This window comes from Otolemur garnettii, unplaced genomic scaffold (genome assembly GCF_000181295.1).
Source record: "Otolemur garnettii isolate 467f Iridium unplaced genomic scaffold, OtoGar3 scaffold00281, whole genome shotgun sequence".
Classification (NCBI taxonomy): Eukaryota; Metazoa; Chordata; class Mammalia; order Primates; family Galagidae; genus Otolemur; species Otolemur garnettii.
Window position 1 is genome coordinate 1029178 of NW_003852676.1, and position 8481 is coordinate 1037658.

Here is an 8481-nt window from a genome sequence, read left to right on the forward strand (position 1 = left end):
CTCTCCTCTCTGCCTCACTGGTACTTTTCAATAGTCCAGGCAGAAAGCACCCACCCTGAGCTTATGTCACCCTCCCTGTGGAGCTCACGCTGTGCCCAGGGCCCAAGATTAGTTTCTACTATACAGAGAGCATCACAGACTTTGGGGTGACCATGGAGATTGGTGACCAAGGGTTACCAGAAAAAAAGCCTGAGTTGTGACTAGACAGGAATCATGGCTATTCAAAGGTTTAGCCGGATTCTCCTTTGTCACCAGGGCCTCCTTGACACCCCTCACCTGTAGGGTCAGGTTGACCATCACTGTTAGAGCTGATTACAACCCACCACCACCACGAACTCCCATCCATGGACGAGTGACTCAGGGATGTATCCCTCATGTTCCTTTCAAATTCATCCCTCCCCTGTCCCCACCTTGTACCAACCTCTGCTCAGGTTATGGCTTCTGCCGTCACTGCTCCCAGAAAGCCTGAGGCTCTTACCTTGGCTAATCCTCATGGAGGCAATGAGAATCCCACCTTCCCACACTGGCTTCCCAGTGCAAGTAGAACTTTTGCCTCCAGAGGCTATAAGAGCCCCCCACATGTTGGAGGGGGTATGGCGAGGAAGAGAAATGCAGCTTAGGTGACACGACAGACCCAGGACCCCTCCACCCAGCCCCCTATATATTGCCTGTACCTGACCTGGGCTTTGTGAACCATTCCCTGACCTCTGAAGCCTTAGGGAATCTGGGTCCTCTTTACCCTCAGAGTATTTTCCCCAGGGGACTCCTGGGTTCCAGGTGCACATGAGCCCTCCCTGTAAGGAGATGGCTCTGGGACTCCTCACAATTACTTTCCCAAAGTTAATCCCCAGGAACCTGAGTCTCTCCCCTCTCTGTTTCCTTAGTTGAGATGAAGCCAGAATGCACTTTAGTTCTTGGGGACTAAGGGACAGAAATCACAGCACACAGAGCTGTCACCTGGTCCAGCATCTGCAAAGAGCCACCAGGGGAGCTGCTTTCTGATCCCTGCTGCTTCCTGCACTATGATGGGCTCTGGACCCTTGAAATTGTCTGCACCATCCAGGTCTTTAATCCTCCACTGTGGATGGGTGACCAAAGGCTGGGAACTGTCTAGCAGACAGTCAGTGTCTTTCTGGGATGATCAGAAAGCACTTTCAGCAGTCCATTCAGACAGGATCTCCATCTCCACATCTGCCCCTCAGGAACTGACTGTGACAGTGAAGTCTGACCCTGAAGGACGTGTAGGGTCAGCATCTGGACGTCCTGGCTCTGGCTTGGTCTAGGGCTGGTGCAGAAGGGAACCAAGAGGAAGGCTCAGCCATGGGCAGCCCAAGCCCAGCTGTCCTGTCAGGGGCTGAGCTCTCTGCAGTGTGGTCCTGCAGAGACAGCCATGAGGGGCTAAGGCCCCAGGGTTATGTGGAAAAGCAAAGTGAAGTGAGCAGGGGGAGGTCAGAGGACAGGTGGGGGTAGATGTGGTAATGGGTGGGCCGCATGAAGAAGAGAGCATTTTTTGTGACCTACAGCGGGGGAAAAGTGGGGGGCCTAGATCAGTGAGAACAAAGAGAAAACATGGAGGACCTGAGCTCTGAAGCCACAGGAATCCTGGGTGTGTCCCTGAGGAATCCTTTGAAAGATCACATCATCCTCCCTCCAGGAATCCTGCATTCCACCTGCTGTCCCTTCCAGAACCTCTGGGGTGTGCAGGTCACACCCTCCCTGTGGTCTCTGTCCCAGCCCCAGCTCCCAGGGGCAGGTGACACTCTGCTCTGAGTGGGGCTGCACAGCTCTGGGGAGAAGCACAGATTTGAAAGGAGCCACCTCTGCCCAGGGGAGGAGAGAGTGAGCAGGTGGGTGTGTCAGGGCTTCCTTAGGGACCTGGGGAGCAGAACAGAGGTACTCCCCACACCTGGACTCCTGTCGTTCCCCTCCTTCCTCTCTCTGCTCACTGAGGCTCAGGCCAGGAGAACACTCAGGGCTGCCTGAGGGCCCTGCCCAACTGAGGACCTCCATCCCAGAGCCTGTCCCATATTCTGTGAGGGCTGTGTCTGAGATGACGGAGTGTTTACTCTCAGGGTCGGATTAGGGTGCCAAGTTCCCTCTGAAGGTGCTAACTCCTCTATGTGCCCAGTGAGGAAGGAGAAGGGTCAGGAACAGTAACCCTAGGGCTCCCCTGCCTTCTCTCCTTCAGAATCGCACTCAGTGTCTGCATCACCCTGGAAGATGTGCCTGGGATTGACAAATTTCACTCATTCATTCATCCTTCTTTCTGAAAACTGTGTCAGGCAAGAACTAAGAGGAAGAGCGGGGCCCAGAGGGAGAGGCTGGGCCTGAGGGCACATACCGGCCATTGGGGACAGGCTCTGTTCTGCCCAGAAGGGATGAAGAGGAGCAGCTCCTGGTGCCCTGGAGGGAGGGGCTGCCCTGTCCTCATTTGGTTTGTGACTCTGCTGACTTCAGCGGAGGCTCCTTAGGGAGGCTGAGCCCTCATAACCACACTGTAAATTGCACATGGAGGGTGGTAGGGGAGCCCAGGGGAGGAAGCTGTGTGGACACCTGAGACTAAGGCACACTCAGACATGGACACTGCCCAGCTCTGAACCAGGCCCTGTGACAAACACAGGATGAGCCCCCCACACACTGTCCCTGTGTCTTTCTTAGGTTTGGACTTCCAGATCCATAGGGCTTGATGACCAGAATCCTACAAATTAGAACTCCTTGAACTTTTGTGTTGTTTGCCAAGAAAGGCAGAATTTTGCAGTATAATAAAGACTTTGTGGAACTAAGGGGAAGTGATGTGAGAAGGACATGAGTTCTGCTCCCTGGTGCTGGAGGTGGGGCCTACAGGAAAGTGTTCTGGTCATGGGGCAGGTCCCTCATGTGTGCCTTGCGCCCTCCCTGCAATAATGAGTGAGTTCTCTCTGTTAGTCCACAAGAGAGTTGGTGGTTTGAAAGAGCCTGACTCCCTCCTTCTTTCTCTTGCTGCTTCTCTGTGACAAGCCTACTACCTCTGTGCCCTCTTGGATTGAAGGTCCCTGAAGTCCCCACAAAATCAGATGCTGGGCCTGTGCTTCTTGAAAATTCTCCAGAATCGTGTGTCAAATGGAACTGTTTCCTCTATAAATTCCTCAGACTCAAGCATGCCTTGGTAGCAATGCTAAATAGATAATCACAGGAATTAGTACTGAGGCGTGAGTTGCTGCTTTAAAAATACCTGAGAATCTGGAAGCAGCTTTGGAACTGGGTAATGGACGATTTAGAATTCTGTAGACACTTGTTAGCTGCTTGTGACCAAAGTACTCATGGAAATATGTACAGTGAAGAACAGGCGGATGAGGTCTCAGATGAAAATAAATAACTTATTTGGAACTAGAGCAAAGGTTGCCATTGTCATAATGTAGCAAAGAACCAGAGTGCAAAGTGTCCCTGCTCTTCTGTTTGTGGGAGGATGATGTGAAGAGGTGACTGGGGGCAGCTGGCAGAATACATTTCTAAGCAATTTCTGAGAAATTTCAAAAAGCGACATGGCTGATTCTAACAGCTTATGACCAAATATGGGAGCAAAATAAAGACTTGAATTTGGAATTTATATCTAAAAGAGAAGCAAAGCAAGCAAAAAATAAAAAAAAAAAATCTCAAGTTTGGTCATGTGGTAGAGAAAGAAAGAATGTTTTCAGGGGAGGACTCCAAGAGGGCTTCAGGGCACCCCTCACTACAGAGACTGGCCTGACGCTGTGGCTCCTGTCACAGAACCAGAATCCTCAGAGGATGGAATAGTTTGTGGGGCAGAGCCCCAGGTGCCACCACCTGTGCCACTGTGGGAGGCTGGTCCCTCATTCCTCTTGCTGTGTCTTCATCCATTAGTCAGGCATATCTACGTAAATAATTTCAAAACTCCCTATTTAGTAGAAGAGGTGACAAATAATGGTTGTTTTATTTGCAACTTTAGAAGAATTTTATCAGTGAGTATATGAGGTACATAAATATTTTATTATGTTCATATTGACATCTCTGGTTCTCCTTGAGAAGGTGGTGGGTGGGTGCCAGCAGAGGGGGCTGTGCAGACCCCCACACTCCAGTCTGGTGACTGGGCACAGCCCACCACTATCCAAGCTCATGGGAGCTCTATGTTCATCTTCTGACTTGAGAGTCCCCTGAGAGAAGGGAGGGCGTCCAACCTCTCTGACCCTGTCCTCTGCACCTCAGTCACCAGTTTCAGTGATGTCCCAGGTGATGGTGTATGTTCTTTGGAGCCTCTGATCGGAGACGCAGGGGAAAGAAGCTGCAGACGGGATGATTGAAGGGAGGCCGAGACCAGTTCTGGTCGGCGACCCGGCTAACTTGACTGATTATCTTATATACTTTCAAACATTCGGTAAGAATTTAACACATATACAAAGAAGTGAAGTAACATTAGGAAGCTACCATTTAAGATTACAATTTAGTGTGGAGGCTGAGGAACACATATACAATTGATTTTGTTTAGAGTAAAAACGTAAGAGAGACTGGCTGTCTGTTCTTTTTAGCCAAACTGAAACTAGAGATTATAATGTTAATGAAGGAAGAAGACAGAGAATAGAACCCAATGCTCAATACCTGTTTGTTCACCTCCAGCTGCGACCCAGCTGATTCTCCAGAATTCCTTAACAAAGAGAGTCTTTCTGCATATTTCTGCATATCTATAGGCAGGTACAGAAGCTCAATCTTTAAAGAAATGTTTCTCAGAATCAATCTCCTGGGGGAGCACATTGAAGCGAACTGCCATGTCTGAGCAAGGGGTGATTATCTCCTACACCCAGGAGTGTCATTCCTGAGGCCCCCCCACTTCTGAGTCTTTTCTGCCCACTGGGGCCTCAGCTCCCTCCTGGAGTCCCTGCACTCTCTATGAAAACCCATTCCCCATAGGTCCCAGGACCACAGTGTCAGGGACACTGGCTGGCAGCAGTAGGTTGTCATTCATCACAGACAATCAGGTCCGTCTCTCTCAGCGTGAAGAGTCTCCATCTCAACACCGTCCTTCCGTGTCACCCCATCTCCACCAGGATGGACATGAAAACAGCAGAAGGGGTGAGTCAAGGGGCCTGAAGATTCATCCCTGGGAAATGAGGTCAGAGTGGGGCAGAGCTGCTCAGGTCTCCCACACGGTGACACTGCGGCTGGACTGGCCTTTGTCCTTCTGCTGTGTGGGAGGTCAGAGAAAGTGCCCTCAGAGCCAGGGTCCCTGTCGCCCTCATTCATTAACATTATTAACTGAAGGAGCCGGCAGTGAGTCCAACCACTGAGGAGAATAGGCTATGGGACTAAGGCATCAGTTAGGTGAGCCGGATGTGGCGTAGTGAGGGGCCCCCGGGGGAGAGGGTCCCCATTTGTGAGGCGCGGGCTGTGGGAAAGGCAGTACTCGGCAGCGCCCCCTCGGGCAGGATGCTGACACTGCTTTTCAGGGATGGTGCAAAGCGGACCATCGCCAGCAGGTGGCGCTGTGAGCCTGAGTCTGGGACACACGGTGGGGCCACAGGGGTGGACCCCGCACCTGCCTCCTTAGCTGGTGCGTTGGGCTCAGGGCTCCCTCTGGAGCCCAGCAGATCCAAATGTAAGTCCCTTGGGGACACCCACCCTAGATGTTCAGCAGACCCACACCCTCCACAAACAAACCCCAAGGCAGAGGGGCCAGAATCATGGCTCAGGAAGACTCTGTGATTCTCAGAGGGATGGGAAATCATTTGATTTAAAGCCTTCTGCTATTACGATGAGAGGACAAATTGGACAGATTTGAGCATCTCTGTCTCAGCAAAGAGGCTCAGAAAGCAGAGCTCTAGGGCTTCTCCCCTATGGCCTGGTCCCTCTCCTTCTCACCCTTCTCACTCAGTATGTAGGTGACCGATTCTGGGTTCAGAGGAGGGTCCCTAGAAAATGTGTGTCCCTTTTTTTCTCCCTCAGTTCCAGCCTGGGTTGTGCTCTGGGTCCAAGACTCTCCATCTCGCTAACTCTACGCCCTTCATTTCAGGGTCCTGGACATGATCTTTGCTGTCCCTTCGTGTCAGAGACTCTGGACCAGGAGGTCACCACCACAGCAGCAGAAGCAGCAGCCACAACTGCTGAATCCTCCAGTGTGTGTGAGTTCCAACTCTTATCAGGTGCTGCTGCCAAGATTTAGAGTTTCATAAGTGCTGGGACCTCAAGAATTCCAGACAGTTGTCTCTGATTCTGATTCAGGCTACACAGCTCATGGAACATCTGTGGACTCTCTGGAAAGAGTCTATTTTTTATGTGATCTTGGAATCATGACTCACTCTGTAAGTAAAAATAAAGCAGGATATTATCTTCTTTTTTATCTCTTGTTTTTTACCTAGTTGCCCCCCACCAAAAAAACAAAGAAAGAAAGAAAAAAAACTGTTTCTTAAATGAATCTTTGACATCAAATTAAATAACCTGGAATTATGTGATAGCAAATATTGCAAGATTTTGCTCAAAGAGGGGAAAGGCAGGTGAAGCTGTGGAATGATAGGAATCAGGTGCAATGACAAAGCTTTATACTTCAGAAGAAAAATTTACAACTAGAGAACACAGAGAAAAGAAAAGCTAACACAAACTTTCAAAGACTACAAACAATTCACAGGAAGTAAATTGTGAGTGGATGAAAGAAATATCAAGACATGCTCATAAGAGAGATAAGATAGACAAGGAGAAGGGAATGACATTTTCCAGAAGATGAGGAGTGAGACAGGCGTGTCTGGGAGGGAAGAATTTCTTAGGCAGAGATAACAAGAGAGAGTTTGAGCAGGAGCAGGAAGCCTTCTTGTATTATATATATAGATGGAGAAAGGGAGAGAGAGAGAGGGAGAGGGAGAGGGAGAGAGAGATAGAGTGAGTGAGAGAGGGAGAAAAAGGGGTTTCCTGAGAGAAGTGGCCAAGCCTCCTCCCGGGAGACTGGGTGCAGTGGCCCCACAGATGAGTCTCTTCTGCAGTGGGGACTGTTGTAGCCCATGAACACACTCAGTGCATGGGTGTCTGTCAGTTACTAGGGATGACTCAGGTCATCTCTTCCTTCTCCACATAAAAAAGAACCTCTCTAAAGGCCAGAGTCAAACCAGGGGCTGGGAGGGCCGTGGCAGGATCACATCCCATGAAGGGACCCCAGCCTACACAGATGGAGAGGAAGGACAGGAGAGACCCAGGGGTCCCCTGTCCACACTGTGGAGCCCAGGAGTCTGTTCTGGGTGTCCCTACATGGTTCCAGGGACATCCATTTGTCATGTGCACTCTACAAGAGGACACCGTGCCTTTCAGGTGCTGCTCAGAGGAAAGTTCCTGACCCTCTTGCAGTGAGGGTCCTCCCTCCCCACCCCACCCACTGTGGAATTCCTAAAATGACACCTGCCCCCACTGAGAGGACCTGAGCAGCATCAGCCATCAACTCAGTCAGCACAAGTCAGATCCCTTCCAGGAGCACCAGGGAGCTCAGGTGGGGTGGGGATGTATTGATGAGAAGTGTGGTGTGGGGTGTCTGGGAGGATGGAGGTAGAACTGTCCCACATTGGAAGTCACAGTGTAGGTGACAGATGGCAGGCATGTGAGCCCACAGAGGCTTGTCAGAGCTGAGGTTGTGCTGTGCTGTGCCTGGTTTGTCACCCCACAGGTTCTGTGAGCTTGCCTGGCAGCCTCATCTCCAGCCACTCATCCCAATACCTCCTGTGGTCCCTGAAGACTCCCTGGAGGGCAGGGCTCTGTGCAGACCTCACAGGTGGCTTCCGTTATGCCAAGAACAGTCCTTTCTCCTCTGGCCCTCCCAACCTTGTCTTTACTACCCAACCAGGAGACCTCAAACCTCTGAGTTCCTGTCCCTCAGGGCCATTCACCAGCTCCTCCCAGCCCTTACACCCCTGTCATTCTCAGGCACTTGACACCTTCCCCTGGGTTCTGATAAGGAGTCCGAGTTCCTTGGTCAGTTTCCATAGGCACAGCCCTATCCGAGACCACACTCCCCACGTCCCTCTGAGCACGTGTCCTCCTCCTTTCTGCCCTTCCCTCTCCTCTCATAGCAACCGAAGTGTCACACTGTGTCCAGGACAGAGGCAGAGGCTGGCTCACCTCTGTGGAGCAGACACAGGAATGGGACACCCTCCCCATAGAGAAGATGCCCCTGCCAAGGGAATCAATGTTGTTTGCAATATCCTGTGTCCTCCCAAGGACCTGCGTCCTTTCCTCCCTACACAGAGATCAGAGGTGGGGCAGACACACTGCACAGGGGCTGACAGTCTCTGATGCCCTTCCCACCTGAGAATTCCCCCTGGCAGAACTTGTTTTCTCCCAACATTAACCGAAGGTTTAATCCTTCTACTGATCATCTTTCCTTTGTTTTTATGGCCACGTGTCATTTTAGACACTGAACAGCTTGCTGGCTATCTGACTCTCCCTGAGGAAGATAAATGTCTGATTCTTTCTATAGACATATAGTTATGTGACTAAAAACATTTCAGTAAAGGA

The 8481-nt window shown here is 50.8% G+C and overlaps 1 pseudogene; it reads left to right on the forward strand.

Annotated features, from left to right (window-relative positions):
* Nucleotides 1–5040: 5040 nt before the first annotated feature.
* The window catches only part of LOC100963808, an 11870-nt pseudogene continuing 8429 nt past the window's right edge, over nt 5041–8481 (forward strand).